Raw genomic sequence first — 15,567 nt, 5'->3', positions numbered from 1 at the left:
TGGGATTTTATAACTAAATTTTTGCCAGGCATGCGGAGGTTGGGCAAATGGGCGGGGCGAACCTTTGACCTAGTTTATGGGCCCTTTTTAAACCGACAGCCATAAGCCATTCCCCCCGTTTACACACATGTGGGCATGTGTAATAAAGATTTTCAGCTTGTCTACACAAATTTTTGACCCACTCACTAACGCTTTTCCCCACTCTGCTTTCCCTTTACTTGCAGGTGAGTCCAAGCGAAGATAATGAAGAGCAAATACCCAACAGATTTATGAATCTGAGTCTGAGTCCCAAACCATCCGAACAGAATATAAAAGATCAGGTATTCCAGGTATCTGGACAGTTTGTTGACTTGTCATGGGGATAACGCCTGTGATTTGTGTCTGTAAACTCTAAACACTTTAAAAAACAATGAAGGCATTTGTGTGGCGAGGGTGAAATCATTTTGTACATTTATTTAATGCATTTCTCATTGATTCACTGGGCGTATGAGTGATGTTAATTATATTAGTTCCCTGACAGATATTCAAATGGAAATGACGTTTAATGGAATCTCGTTCAATTATTTTCAATAAAACGAGAGAAACGTCGATGGTTAATTAAAAACTTTTTGCTGATTGTGAAATTCAACCTTTTTATTTGCTAAAAAGTTTTACCAGATTTTTAAATAACGATTTACATAAAATATTTGATATCATATATTGATAAAAGCATTATTGAAATAACCTTTCAAGTTTTATGGTATGGTTTTAATATACTTTTTTATTTTTGTATAATTTTTAAAATAGGCTTTTAAAAATTTTTTTCTTTGACCAATTTTTATTAAATTTAATATACTTGGTATTTCAAGGTAATTGGAAAAGTGCGTGTCCTGAAAAAAGTCTGCTCACTTATTTTCAACATACGTGGCCACGGGGCGTATGCGTTATATTAATCCAATTAGCTCAATGGTCCCGCCGAAATTAATTAATGGACAGTTTTTACTTGGCACGAAATGAAATGAGGCTCAATTATTTAATGGCACTGCAGTTGGTAAATTTCATATGAATCTGAAAAAATGTATATTCGATTCCCTTGCGAATACTTCTCTTTCGACTTGCCATTTATTTGCAAGTATGTATTATTTGTAGTCGTAAGCCATTTCCCGATGGCCAATAGACAGGCTGTAATTTGGCAGTCCTTGTTTTTATGTCTATTGCCCTCTGGCCCGGGGCTTAATTGCAAACGCTATATGGTTGGAATGTTGGCCTGGAAATGCACTTAGCACAAAATCGGTTCCAGCGATTCCTGGCCAGAAACACCGAAAGAGACAGGGACACGGCGGCAGAAAGTGACAGCAACAGAAACAGCAACAGCAACAGCGACATAGACGTCGACCGACATCAAGCGCCTGCGGCAATTGCAGGCCCATTAAAACTGACACATTGCGATTGCTTTCTCCCTTTTTTTCGTCATTTTTATTCCTTTTTTTTGGCCAAGGCTGAGCAGACCAACAAACAAAAAAAGAAAAAACGGCAATGCCGAGAGAAATGTGAAAACACAGACACGCCCAAAAGGGCGGAGATAGAGATAAAGTTACTTCTTTGCCATGAATAACGAATAATGAAAAAAAGTCGACTATCAGGTACTCATTAAATTAAAGGGTTTTTCACCTGATCAAAAGGTGCAGGGAGAAAAAAAAATAGTTTTTACCTTCTAAAATATTATATTTCAAAGTGAGAAACTATATTTAAATACTAAGCATTCGGTTTTATGCAGTTTTTCTTATAAACTAGCTCCTAAAATATTTTAGTTTTTAAATTATTGGGTATTTTTTGTTGCAGTGTGGCCATGCCCTATTTGAAATCGGCGAGAGACTTTTCACGCATCGTTAATTTCTCCCCGAGGCCTCTGCTCTATAATTCCGTCTCGCTCGGTTCAGGCTTTTGCCGTCTCTTTCGGGCGGCAGTCAGTTGTTCATTCAGTCATTCATTCGTTCATTCATTCAGCCTGTCAGCCAGTCATCCAGTCAGCCAGTCAGTTTCACATTCAATCAGCCTTTGGGGCCTGCCTGCCTATCGTTATAATGATGTTGCCGGGATCCATCCTCGCCTTTTAGCTTTGACATCAACACCATCTACCAAAGTCGTGATTTACTTGCCACCCGCACTTTCCACTTTTCCACCGCCCACTCTTTTCCCAACCAGCTGTCATCCGCTTTCCCAATGTATTCCGGTGTGTCTGTGTGTGAGTTTGTGTGTGTATGAGTGGGTATGTGGGTGAGATTGCGAATTTAAATGTTGCACAAATATGAAAAGCAATTTACATAATATCCCGCCAAGTGTAAAATGATTGTCAATTCTGTCTGCCACTGAAGCAAAGCGAACCGAGCGAACGAAACGAAACGATAGGAATGGAAACGGAAGGGGAACGCGGGAATTGGCAAATGGCAAATGGGGAAATGAAGACGAAAGGAAACCACACTCACCGTGAAAGATTGTGGCCTTAAAATTGCTTCGACTCGATTCAGTTCAATAATCCTTCGAGACGGAGTGATAAATAGGGTAATATCGATGGTCCATGGGGAATGGCATAAATAAGGAAGAGAAATTGTGAAATTCAAAGAAAGATTTTTGTAAAAATAGATTTTTTTACCAACATTTAAGGCAACTCTATGAGGAACAAGAAAGGCACAAGTGAGGAAAATCATTCAATTTCTAAATTTACTCTTCAGGCCTAAACAAACTATGTAGCTCGATACCCAAAGCACTTCAAAACATCGAGTACTCGACTTGCCCTCTCGAGTGTCTGGGCGAAAAAGGAAAAACTTGAAAGGTTGTGTGCGCGTCATAATTATAGGGACACTCGAGATGGGAATTAATTACACAATTTGCGAGCGAATCGGAATGGGGCGAAGTCAAGGCGCCCGTCGGATTAATTAGCGATCATCAATCATGTTTGACCGCAGTAACCGCAGCAGCAGCAGCAGTACGAATCGTGGAGTCAGTGACCAAGGACACTTGAGAACCTCCTTCAGGACATTCCACCCCACTTCCCTTCCCCTTCTTGCAAAGCCTCCTCCGCATGTCTGGTGCAAATATTGCGCAATTTGTCGTCATTATCCAGGATATTGAACCTCATAATGTGCGTCGACATCATCAATTCCAAAAATGTTGACGTGGGCGTCACTGCAAAAGGGGGTGGCAGAATGGTTGAGGAAGTGGGGGGTAACTTGAGTCATCTTTAAGAGATGATGGCAATAAAAAAGAAGCGAGCCCAGTGTCGGCAATCGATTAGAGGCAACCCTTGTGTTTTATGGATTTCAAGATATATTTTACATTTCAACTTCTCGCTGATTTGGTTTATTAAATAAAAAATTGCTTGGGAAATTGTTAGTTACGGTATGCGGTGTGAACTCTGGATTCGGTAACCCGTATCATCTGGATTTTCCCTTCCCTTCTTTTGAAATCCCCTTTTACGGAGGGGTTTCCCTCTTTGAACAGGTGAGACGCGAACGTGATGCTTGAATCTATGCAAATTTGCGTACATCCAGAGTGCGGCAAACATGCACAAACACCAGCAGCAGCCCCTCTTTTCACCTGGCACCCTCGCCAGCCCCCGAAACCCCCGCAAACCCTCGCAAACCCCCGAAAGCCCTCCTAAACTCCCTATTGTCCCTATCCATCCACTAAGGGCTGTGCATCATCAGCAACCCAAACAGAATCGTTGAGGTGGCTTGTTCCACTCGTGTTGCTATTGCTGTTGTTGTTTGCTTTTGAGGCCTTTCAAGCACTTGCTTATTATGCAGTCACTTGTATGTGTTTGGTGTATCTCTCTGATGTATGTGTGTGTGTGTGTGTGTGTACGTGCATCTGCATCTGTGAGAGTGTTTGTTGCCAGTGGCACAATTTGAACAATAAGTTGGCCCGACTGGTGAAGCATTCTGTCTGCCACTCAGCCGTCTGCATTTCGAAACTTAAACAGATTATTAAGCACAGGGATAAAACCATGAAAGCAAACTCACACACGGCGAGAAAATGCGGGTCGTTCAACAATTATCATTAATTGGAGTGAAAAGAATTGAAGATAGAAATTCGAACTATTTGCTTCGTGCAACACTTTCATAAGTGAAATATGTACATATTTAATATCACTTTATGGTTCACCTAAGTTTGCATTTCGAATTCCTTTACATTTAAATTTGACATTTTGGCCAAAGGGAAAGCCACAAAAAGCAAAAGTGCATGAATAAGCAAAGCTGTAGAAACTAAAAGGGAGAATCAGGCAAATATATGAAATATAATAATTCGAAAATTAAAACAAACAAACAGAACAAATACTTGTTCACACATTTTAAATCGGATATTCAAGTCACTTGCATCAGCAGTTCATCTTTTGGGTGCAAGTCATTCAGCGAAAACGTGGTTGTTTTTCAGAATGCGCCCTTCTTTCGAGCAAATTACTTTTCGAAAGCAAAACAAATATTGGAATGGCAAATTAGCGAACCTCTTCTGCATTTAGAGCATACAGTTTGTTTGTTGTTTTTGGAAAAGCTTCTGGAGATACCAACAGGATCAAATAGTTGGCAGGACCGATTCAATTTACGAGGCGAATGCTTTTCCTCGCATTTTGGCACTTGAAATTCATTGTCTGTCTGGAAAATGTTGTCAAGAATCTGGCAATTTCGCCAGTGAGTGTGTGTAAAAAAACAAAAGACAGCGCGGATAGATAGGAAAAGAAAGAGATGGATAGAGCTAAGGAGAAGGAAAGAGAAGGAGAAAGAGAAGGAGATGGAGGGGGCAGGTGCATATGGGCCATCATCTATCTAAATGGATATCGCGCGGCCCCTTTTCGTGCCGTATATCTAGTTATCTATCTCTAGCTATCTCTAGCTATGCCCCGCAGGCTGTCTCTTTTGCGCGGCCATCGTGCCATCTCTTTCGGCGGGGCGGCTGTGTATTGTTGCACGTACATGTCGTAGACTTTGTCTTTTGGAATAAAACTTCACTAAAAAATGAGCATGGCATGGCGTTGAGCATTTAAACTAGCTACAAATACACCAGCAACACCTCCCCATTTTTGCAACATCACGCCCCCCGTTTCGCCGCCCCTTTTCACCTACGTGATTCGCATGCAGAAAACGAACACGTGTGCTGGCGTATTTCCTAGCTTTTTATTTTCTGGTCTAGGGGTGTGCGTGTGTGCTTCTGTGTGTGTGTGTGTGTGTGTGTGTGTGTGTGCGGTTGCCAAGACAAAATGCGGCTAATGTCCCTTTTTTTTCCTCTTCGACTATATTTTTTACTTTTTTTTTCCCTGGGCTTAGATTTACAATACGGCGTAAACGCGCGAATATATACATATATATATATATTTTATGCAATTCTTTGTTGTGGGTTTTATGGCACTCTGGCCCTGAAAGGACTTTAGCCAAAAAAAAAAAGCACAACCGCCGCTTAAAAGTGCGCTACAATTTTTGTTCAACCACTTAAATGGGTTGGCGGAAAAAATCTAGAGAAAATATAAACACCAACAACATGAAGAAGAAGGAAGGGAGAGTAGTTAAGCAGGGAAACTTATTTCGTTGCTGTCGCTAATTTGGCTCAGCATCAGCCGCAGCAACATCTAGCGCATAATAATTGCCTACTCGCACAAGACTCGCTAATTGGCAGCAATTTTGCCAGCTTTCACGTTCTCGGTGGTTCGGCGGCTCAGTGGCTCGGTGGCTCAGTGGGTGGTGCTGCTGCGGCATTGGCGGCCGAATGCTGGAATTTCGGTTTTCAGCAATTAGCCAAACTTACACAATTGGCCAAGATATGTTTGCCTTGGCCAGCGGCAAATTGGAAATCCCGCTCTCGGATTACGACAATGGTTTTGAGTTTCTCGGTTAGATGGTATAATGATTAAACATATTGATCTAGGCAAGTACATATTGTAACTTAAATCATACAACACTTGTATTCTCGTATTTTCACACTAGAATACAACTATAGTTCTGTATTTTATCCGGCATTCGAAGAAATTTCCATTGCAAATGTAACTTCATCTTGCGATTGGAATCGAGGCGAACCTTCAGTAAATTATAACACATACTTTGCGCTACTTTCTCCTCTTACTTTTGACATTTATGTTGTGGAGAGTGGAGTGTGGAATTGTTTCAGGGGGCGGGAATGGGCGGCTCAGAAACTTATGCCAATTCATTAATTAGTCTGCCACTTGCCACGGAAAAGCAGCGACAGCTTGACAAACTTTAACCCACCGACTCTCTGGTTCTGTCTTCTTTTTTTTCTTTTCGTGCTGAAAAAATACTTACCGTATGCAGAGTAAAATCACATATATATTTTTTTTAATTTTTTAAATTATTTTAAAAAGGGTGTAAGAATCTCATTTATCCCATTGGTTAAGTTTCAATACATTTCTTTTCGCTTCTCGTTTATTATTTTCCATCAATTTGGATCACGTTTTCGTGTTCAGTGTAGTCGCACATGTTCCATTTCTCCTTCCTTGCCAACATTTCGCCACGAAGTGTGTAACTCGATATGACCTTCTACTTAATAAAGGCTCTTCATATTGCCGCATTGGACATGAGTCCTTATTGTTGCTGCCTCATGTTGCTGTTGTCCTGATGATGTTGCTGCTGCTGTTGTTGCTGCTGCTGCTGTTCTTGTTGCTGCTGCTGTTGCTGCTGCTGCTGCTGCTGCTGCTGTGTTTTGCCATCGCATGTATTCTATATTCAATGCGCGAGGCCATCGCCTGATCCAGGACATGGGACATACCATATAGCCCATCCAGCTCCGTTCTGTTGACTCTCTTGCTGTTGCTGTTGCTGCTGTGTTCATCGTCTCAAGTTGGTTCAGTTTATTTGATTAGTTCGTGTGTGCGTGATGGCGAGTTAGTCTGCGCGAGTAGTGGTATATCCATGTGTATCATGTGTGTGTGTAGCTGTATGTGTGTGCTGGCACGGCCGATAAAGTTTCAGCAGCTGCAAATATGGCAAACAATTTCACAAAGTGGCCAATGGCGAAAGTTTGCCACTGCCAATCGTCTTATTAGCTAATCGTTGACTCTGCGCAGCCCTCTCTATCTCTATCTCTTTCTCATTCTCATTCCCACTTACTTTCTCTTTCTCTTTGCCCTTCGCATTTCACTTTATTTTGCCTTTTTTCTTTTCTCATTTGGCACCTAATTAGTTGACTTGTCCAAGCAACTGACTGAAGAAGGGAAGTCGAAGACAGCAGTCCAATGCCCAATTGCCTTAAATTCGCCCCTTGGCTGCCTTTAATTCGTTGTATTCAATTAGCAGCGAATTTCTGATCCCGCTTGGCTGTTTAATTCCAGGCTTATTACTCCGATATATGTTATTCGAATCTTTGTGACTGAATATAGCATAATCACTTAGTTGTTTTCGAAGACTATAAAACAGAAAGATATTTTGTAAAACCTCTTTTAAATATCTTTTTTTGAAGAAGAAAGAAGAAAGAGTTAATCACAGGATTTTTCATTCTACAAAATCCGCTTGATGGAGTTTATTGGTAAAAGAAAAAAAAAACATCCGTGAGCTCTCTTCCTTCTGAAAAGACATCAACCTCTGGCGCTTGATATAATCAGATATTTAGATACTTCTCTCGGCGGAGGAGCTTTTGGCCCTTTAACCCGGCTCCCTCGTAAACTGACCTTATCGGGGCAACACCATCTTCATCTTGGCTTGTGGGTTAGTGTATTGGTGTGTGTCTGCCTGCCTGTGTGTCTGTGTGTGTGTGTTTGTGTGTGAGCCTTTTGGGCTTCTGGGTCTAAAGGGATGTGTCCTTATCTATGGCAAAACATCGCAGTCTCGTTCGCTTGCAACTTTTGCACCAAGACTTTTACGGGGTTTTCTCTTCTTTCCCTTTTTTTTTTTTTTTTTTTTTTTTTTTTTTAGGTGCGCTAAGGATATTCTCCGTTGGCTTTTCATTAAAAAGTCTACGCCTATCGGAGCGTGTAGATCTTTTAACTACGACTAGTCGCTCTCCTTCTATTTTCTATTTTCCCAGACTTCCCCACTCCCCGTTTTGTTACCTTTTGTCTGAGAGCATAAAATTGTCGAGTTGTGCAGAAAATTTTATTGCTGAAAGGTGCTAAAATGAAAAGTGCTGATGCCGAATGCTGATGGCACTTACTGCGGGTGGTGTTTTCCTATTTTGTTTTTTTTTTTCTTTTTGTTTTTGCACCGAGACAGCGGAGAACTGCTTCCGTGTTTCTTCGGCTGATAAACTCAAGTTGGCACCTTTCCTTTAATTATTTAAATTAAAAATGGCTTGAGCCCCGGCGAAGGAGAGAGTTGAAGTGTCGACTGGAGCCACTTGGCATAGTTTTCAATCTTTAGCCACAACGAAACTGGCGCGTTTAATTAAGCAAAGTGGCCACCTTTTCTGCCCCAGCCTCTTTTTCGCTGCGGCTTTTTGGCTTTCAAGAGTTTGTCTCCTTCGTCCTTCCTCCTTTCCTTCTTTCCTTATTTTTTTTTCTATTCCACCTCCCTTTGGGCTGAAGCTGCTAAGCTGCTTCCTTGCTAATTTTGTCTAATTTTGCAAAAAGCAAAAAGCGGGGCGGAGCTGCAGAGGCCGTTGGCTTTTCGGCTGAAAGGCGGCGCATTTCCCCCCGTCTCTCCACTTTATGTATGTGTGTTAGTGTGTGAGAGTGTTTCTTCTTTTTTCTGCATCGTGAAAGTATTCCGCTTCTTTTGTCTTTTACCTGTGCCAAAACGAAGTGGCAGCCGCCATAAAGCCTCGCCACTCCAATTGCAGCAAGGAAGTTGCAAAGTGCTTCCTTCTGCGGAACCGCCCACATTTCGCATCCAGCATTTTTGCCGATTGTTTGTGCAACGGCATGCGGAAAACATTTGTGGCTGCATTCCACGAATATCTCAGGAGAAGTGGGCGTGGCAATATGTCGGTGAATCTATTTCTTCCGAGCACTTAAAAGCGAAAACGAAGCCTCGAAAATGTCGCTTCTCGGTAAACGTTGGTAAAACTAAGCTTTAAGCAAGTAACGAGTTCTTGGAGAAACCAAACCACTCTGAATAATTTCTGAGTATAACAACTAACCGGCAAGGCAATTAACCGTGACCACAGAGCGTATCAAATTTTAATTGAAGACTTATAATTGCACTCATCATAAAGTATTGAATTTGAAAGGCAATTAAATTTAATGCTAAACCATTTTGAGGTTAATTGCGATTGGACTTGAGGAGAGCTCAACAATAAAAGCAATTAAGAAGCGCAGTGAGCTCACATGAGCGGCTATAATTCACTTTTGGCCATGTTCGAAAAGTCTTGCCAACAAATTGAACTAAACAAACAGACATCCGTTGATTGCAACCAAAAGTCGAACGAACTAACAAACGTGGCCGCTTGCCAGATTAATATCCTGTCATCTAATTTGTTCCAATCCTAGATGCTGGATGCTGGATCCTGGATCCTGAATCCTATTCTCAACGTCGATTCTGGCTGTCCTGGCCAAAGTTCCTGATGAATTGCGGTCGAAACGAGTGGCAACAACACATCGCCATCAGCAGACAAATGCATTCTTGGCCCGGTCAAAAGCCGCAGAAGAATCCTTCCTCCTTTTCCTTTGCCTTTCCCATTACTTTTATTATTTCTGCAGTGTTCTGTGGAAGAGATTTCTTAATTTTTCATTTTGTTGTGCAAGTAATGTGTGCTTTTCTCTCTCTTTTTTTGTTTTTTTCCCCCAGTTTTTTTTTTTTTTGTTTTTTTACTTGTCGACTTTGCGTTAGCTTTTTGTGCAGATTGAAAAGCGCAGTCAAGCAGTACTCATCCACCTCTCGCCCCACCATTTTCAAATTGAACTTTGCGGCGGAGGAAGAGCCAGCAAAATACTCTATATATATACGGGAATATATATATGTATGTATACAAAAAATTCAAGTGGAATTTTTTTTCGTTATTATCCAGAATTCAGACTAGACAGCAATCAAGACAAGTGCAGGTGCTTTCGTGCTGGGAAAAAAGAATCCATCCGCCCGGCATTCAGCTTTTTTTCTTTCTCTTTTTCTATATTTTTTTTTTAAATCATATTTTACGCTCAATTATTGACGTTCAAAGTCGAGGATGTCGCAGACAATGACAAACTAATGGCCGCCTTTTCGGGGACGGAAAGTCCCGGCAGTCAAGTCAATGTCAAAGGACAAGGAGAGGACTGTCATTTGGCACTTAATAACTCAGCGAAGTCGGCGTTTCTAGCTGTTCGCGTTCACTGCTTCTTTCCCTGGCTCAAATGACAATTTGTAAGGCTTTCAATGGAGCAGCGCCTATAAAATGTCGACGTGATGACTACGCCACCAGTAAGAAGCCCTAAAGAGGGTGGCTCGGGTGGTGGCATTCCCCATTTTTCAGGGGGGTGGAGGTGAGGGGTTCTAAAATTGCCGAAGGTGCGCCTCTCCAGTAATCAATCACTCAATCAATCAGCAAATAATATGCAATGCAATTTCTCGTCTCTACAAAATGTTTGCCAGCCCAAAAACTTCCGCTAAAAGGAAGCTCATTGTGGCTAATGGTGGATGGATCGTGGATGCTGGTGGGTTTGCTGGTTGGTGGGTGGGTTTTGCTTCTCCTACTGCTGGTTCAGGGGTGGTTTATTGGGACTGGTTTGGTTCGGGTTTGGGTTGGCAGTCAATCAACTTGGGGGGTAATAATTGTAAGCCCCGAAATCAAAGTCGACCAGGCCAAAGGATATTCAGATGATGAAAGGCAGGAAAAGAATCCAGTTTTTCATTTGGCAAATGCTTGCTCGCTATTCATTTTATTTGGAATCTCTGTGTAAATTTGACTTTGTATACCTTATTGGTTGGTTAGCATAGAAAATGTACAAAACATTAAACGATATCAAAATACTTTGTAAGCGAAAGGTATTTGCATTTTTTGATTTTCATTTGTTTCTCGTAAAATACATTTCGCAGTGACCAAGCAGCTCTTGTGGCGCAAAACTTCGATGATTAACTTTTTCGATTAACTGAAAACACACACACAAACACACACACACACACGCACACATGCGCTGCCAAGTATGCAATGGAAAATGGGAAAAGTAAGCAGCAAACACACAAACACACACACAGAAACAAACAAACAACAAGAACAACCAGCAGCGACGGCAAACTGAAAACTTTTCATGGCGATAAACAATTTTCAGCGTTTTCTGTGCTCAGTCAACCTCCCAAATCCGCCCAGTGTTTATGTCTATATCTGTGTGTGTGTGTATTTTTATGGCATAAATTTATTTTAATGTCTATGCTTAACAATTTCCAGTGCAGAGGGAAGGGAAGGGAAGCAATCCCCCTCCCCCTTCTGTCCACTGGACTATACACTCAATCAGCTGCCGCCTTACCAAAAGTTTCCAACATGCCACGCCCATTCCCCGTTTCTTCGCCTTTTGCCGGAACGAACTTTTGCATATTGATAAGGAGAAGCCAAGGAGCGAAAGCTGTGCCAGATAAAACAGATTAAAGGCAACGAAAAAAAAAAATAAATAAATGTTGAACGAGGGAAAAAGGGCGGGAGGATATAGCAGACATCTAGGAATACACAGGGCAAAATATTGGTAGCATCAATACAACAAGTTTTTAGTTAGTTGAGTAAACATATAAAATATTTTTTAACAAAAATTTCATTTAATACAAAGTAACACGATGTGTATGTTAATTTTTGTATACATAAAAAGAAAAAAAATTTCCAAAACTTTTTCACAGTATGCATACACCTTTTACCATCTATTTTTGTTCATTGTTTTTGCCTGGTTGTTTCCTTATTTTTTTTCCCGGAAACTGATTGATGTGTGTCAGTTAGGCGTGCATGTGTGTGTGCATGTGTGTTCGGAAATCCTTTTATCAGAGCTAGGACCCAGTGATAGGAGGTGAAAAAGTAATAATTAGAGGGGAATGTTTTAGCCCATGGCAATTGTTCGTGATGATAAATGATGTGGGAGTTTCGGATTTCGGTTGAGGGATATTCTCCCCTCCCCAACTCTCCCAGATCATCAATAATTCCCAAAAACAAAAACAAAAAAAGAGAAGCGACAGGAAGATATATCCCAGAACCCAATGGAGTCACAACTAATGAGGCCATCAGCCAGAGAGTTGCCGCAATGCCAGCTGTAAAATATTAAAATAGAACAATCAAAAGTAATCTACCAAGTTGCTTATGGGAAGCCCTCGAGGAGGTGCCAAGAAAGCCAAAGGAAATACAAAAAAAATACTAAAATAAAAAACGAAGAAAAAAACAATAAAAACTTGAGCAGGAAAATTTCCCCAACGAGCAATTCTTTTTTTCTGGTTCCTTAGCTTCCGAGCAAAAGTAAAACAGAAATTGAGTAAGGCACACAAAAGAAGTGAAGCCCCTCCAAAAACAAAAAAATAAAAAAAGAAAGGAGAAAACGAAGAAAACCCAAAACCAAAACCGAAACTTAAAAGTAGCGCTAAAAAGAGGAGGAAACGAAGCTGTGGCAACAATTTTTACGTATGATAAGCGTGGATGAAAATGGAGATGGAGTTGGGGAAAAGAACCGAACCCCAGAGCCTGTGTACTTTTCAAAACTGTTTTAAAAGCTTAACCACGAGAAAACTGTGAATATTCCCTAATGACACAAGAAAGGGGGTTGCTCCGGGTTGCTCCGGGTGGGATGAGTGTGGAAAGTCGGAAAATTCGGCTCAAAGCCGAGGGGAAGAAAGGGGGGCCAAGGTGGTATGGCATGGTGATGAGGGCCTTTTTCCACAATAGCGTAGATGGAGTGTGGGAAAGTCTGGCGAGAATAGGCGGAAAAGCCAGCACAGAACGCATTTCCCCAAACAACGAGGATTGAGGAAGAGAAAGGAAAACAGGCAGTTTTTCCCGAGACCAGCGATTCAATTGCTGTGAATATCTGCATAGGCGTAATCAAGGTTTTTGGGGAATTGCCAAAAGCTCAGAAAGTGTTGCCAAAGAATTAGTATGGAGGTGGAACAGCCTAACAATCCAAAACCCGTTTTTTAAGATATTAGACCGTTGTATAGTATAGTGTTTACCAATATAATATAATATAGTGTTTTTACCAAAATTGTTCACTAATTCTTTCATCTCGCCGATGCTAGCTTCCTTCCTTGTTTTTCATTTTAAGTTTATCATAATTGAGCTGTTCGTTTTTAAACTGAATTCAATCCGTACTTATCACTGAATAACAACACTTTTAAAAGTTCCCTGCCATAACTGGCTTTTTATTTATTCAGAAAGTTAACTTCGCCTCAATTACAGTTTCAATGCAGTTAACGCCCCTTTATATTTTCATCTTTTCCTTTTTTTTTTTGCCTTGCCACCTCCTTGTTGAAATCAAATTGAATTACAAAAGAGATAAGGAAAACTCGCGCTGGCTTTTCAAAGGGAAAGCCAACCCCCGTCCACCAAAAAAAAGGAGGAAAAACAAAGAAAGAAATTTCGGTCTCATTGCCAGTTTAAAATTGTAATTTTTACACCTTCGCACCGCGGAAAAGCACCCACTTTTCCCCCCACCTGGAAAATGCTGCCACTTGGAGAACTTTTAGTGCGTTTCAATGCGCATTTTAAATAAAATAGAAATTCAATTTACTTGAAATAGGCGACCCGTTGGGTGGGGATAACAAGGTGACAGGCAAACGGGAAAACAGGCGACACGTCAATGCCAGAGAGTTTCCACAGCTTTTCCGTTGTACAAATGAAATGTGGAAAATCTACAAGCAAAAGAAAAGCGAAAGAAAGAAAAACTTTTCTTTCGCTTTCTTTTTTCTGTTTTTAAATGAACTTAAAATTGACTAAATGTGCTAGAAAAAGGTGCGATGCTCCTGGCACTTGGGAAAATGCTGGCAAATGCTGGGGAAAACTCCAGGGGAGGCTGGCAGACGAATATAATTAAGCGGCGTTTAAAATGCTTGTACTAAGACGCGCTGCGGAAAATGGCGAAAATGTGGGTGGCCGCGTTAATTGGGGGGTGGCAAATGGGGCTATGGGGCTATGGGGCTGGCTTGATGGGTAGTCGAAAAACTTTTCGCAAAGTTTAATTTAAATATGAATGAGCGTTTTTCCGATGTCCCTCGCTGTCTCTTTTTCTTTTTTGCCTCTTTTATTTGGCTTTAAGTAGATGAGTTGCTCTGTGGCTTGCGCTTAATGGAACTTATTGTGAGTCTATATAATATAATCTAAACAACATGTATAATTTTAAAGAAGTTAGCACTTGAAATTTGTAGAATTTTAAGTACGTTAAATAGAGTTCATTTAATTCATCAAAGGACTCAACTGCTTTTGTGTCTATTTTCTCAAATGGAGCAAATGGAAATTCAGCCCACGATATTGGCGGTGGTTCTGGGGCGTCCGACTTAAAGGGGCATTATAAATTGCTCCCTAATCCGCGGGACTTAGAGCCCTCCTCCGCTGTTTGTTTTCATTGCCACGAAAAAAGGAAGGGGGTGCCAACAAATCCGGGGGTGAGAAGTCGCTGGCTTTGATTTCGCTTTATGTTCGCATCAAAACAGATTTGCTGGCCATATTGTTACCTTCAGTTTTGCTTTTTTTTTTGTTTTGCTGTTTTGTTTCTTCTTGGTTGCCAGGTGATAAGGCAAATCGTGGGCGTGGCCATGGCCATAAACCGCAGAAAAGGATCAAAAAGTGTGAGGTGGGTTTTTCGAGAAGTGCGGAGTGAAAGTGGAAAGCCGGCGAAATCGTTTTCGCATAATTATAAAGCAGCTCTCGAGTGCACTCGCACAAAAGTACTGGATCTGGATGGTGGTGCCTGGCCAAAGGACACTGGATGGATGCTAAATGCTGGATGGTGGATGGTGGATGGTGGGTGTGGTCCATTGATGGCCAGGCGCCAAACTGTCGGCCGCCAAAGAGCCCCCTTTTCTCGCTCCCCACTTAGTTTTTCGCCCAGAAAAAATGCGAGAAAAACAAACAAAAACAGACATAAATACAGTGGGGATTTATAACGCCCTATGTGTGCTTATGTGTGTGTCGGTGTGTGTGTGTCTGCGTTTGTGTAAGGACACTTGTAACCACTTGTGAGCTAAACAGAGAAAACCCTCTCCCTTCGCTCTAATCAATTTATTGAATTTATTTTTGCTGATTTTATTAAAGCGCGCAAAAAGCTAGAAAAACAATTTTTGCCCAGAAATATATATATATTGACTTTGGTTTAGGGGACGGAGGGCGAAAGAGGCGTGGCCCTGATTTTGGGGGTGTTAAAGTCGGGGGCCCAAAGATTTCAATGGAAGTGGATTTTCTTGGCGCCTGGCATAATTAAGTTAGAACCTTTTTGCCGCCGCCGTTTTTGTGACGTGACTGCGGGAATTTCCTTTGCCCATTTTTGATTGTTATGGTTGTTGCTGTTGAAAGGACGCCCTGATTGCTCCTCGATGGCAAAAGGATGTGTATGGGACACGCTTCCCAGCAGTTAACACACTCGACTGTACTTGGCCCAAGCCAACGGAAACTAAAATCGAGGGGGGCGGAAAACAATAATGGGGGTGAAATCAGAGTGTGGGGGCAAAATGTGAGCAAGAACAGCGAGCAAATGGTTTGCTAAATGATAATCCCTTCCCA

The 15,567-nt window shown here is 41.4% G+C and overlaps 1 protein-coding gene across 1 annotated transcript in view; it reads left to right on the top strand.

Moving 5' to 3' along the window:
• The window catches only part of LOC108095269 (neurobeachin), a 167,595-nt gene that overhangs the window by 98,947 nt on the left and 53,081 nt on the right, over positions 1–15,567 (top strand).

This window comes from Drosophila ficusphila, unplaced genomic scaffold (assembly GCF_018152265.1).
Source record: "Drosophila ficusphila isolate 14025-0441.05 unplaced genomic scaffold, ASM1815226v1 contig_198, whole genome shotgun sequence".
In the NCBI taxonomy this organism is placed as follows: domain Eukaryota; kingdom Metazoa; phylum Arthropoda; class Insecta; order Diptera; family Drosophilidae; genus Drosophila; species Drosophila ficusphila.
Note: the sequence above shows the minus strand (reverse complement) of the source record. Positions and strands in the feature narration are given on the sequence as shown.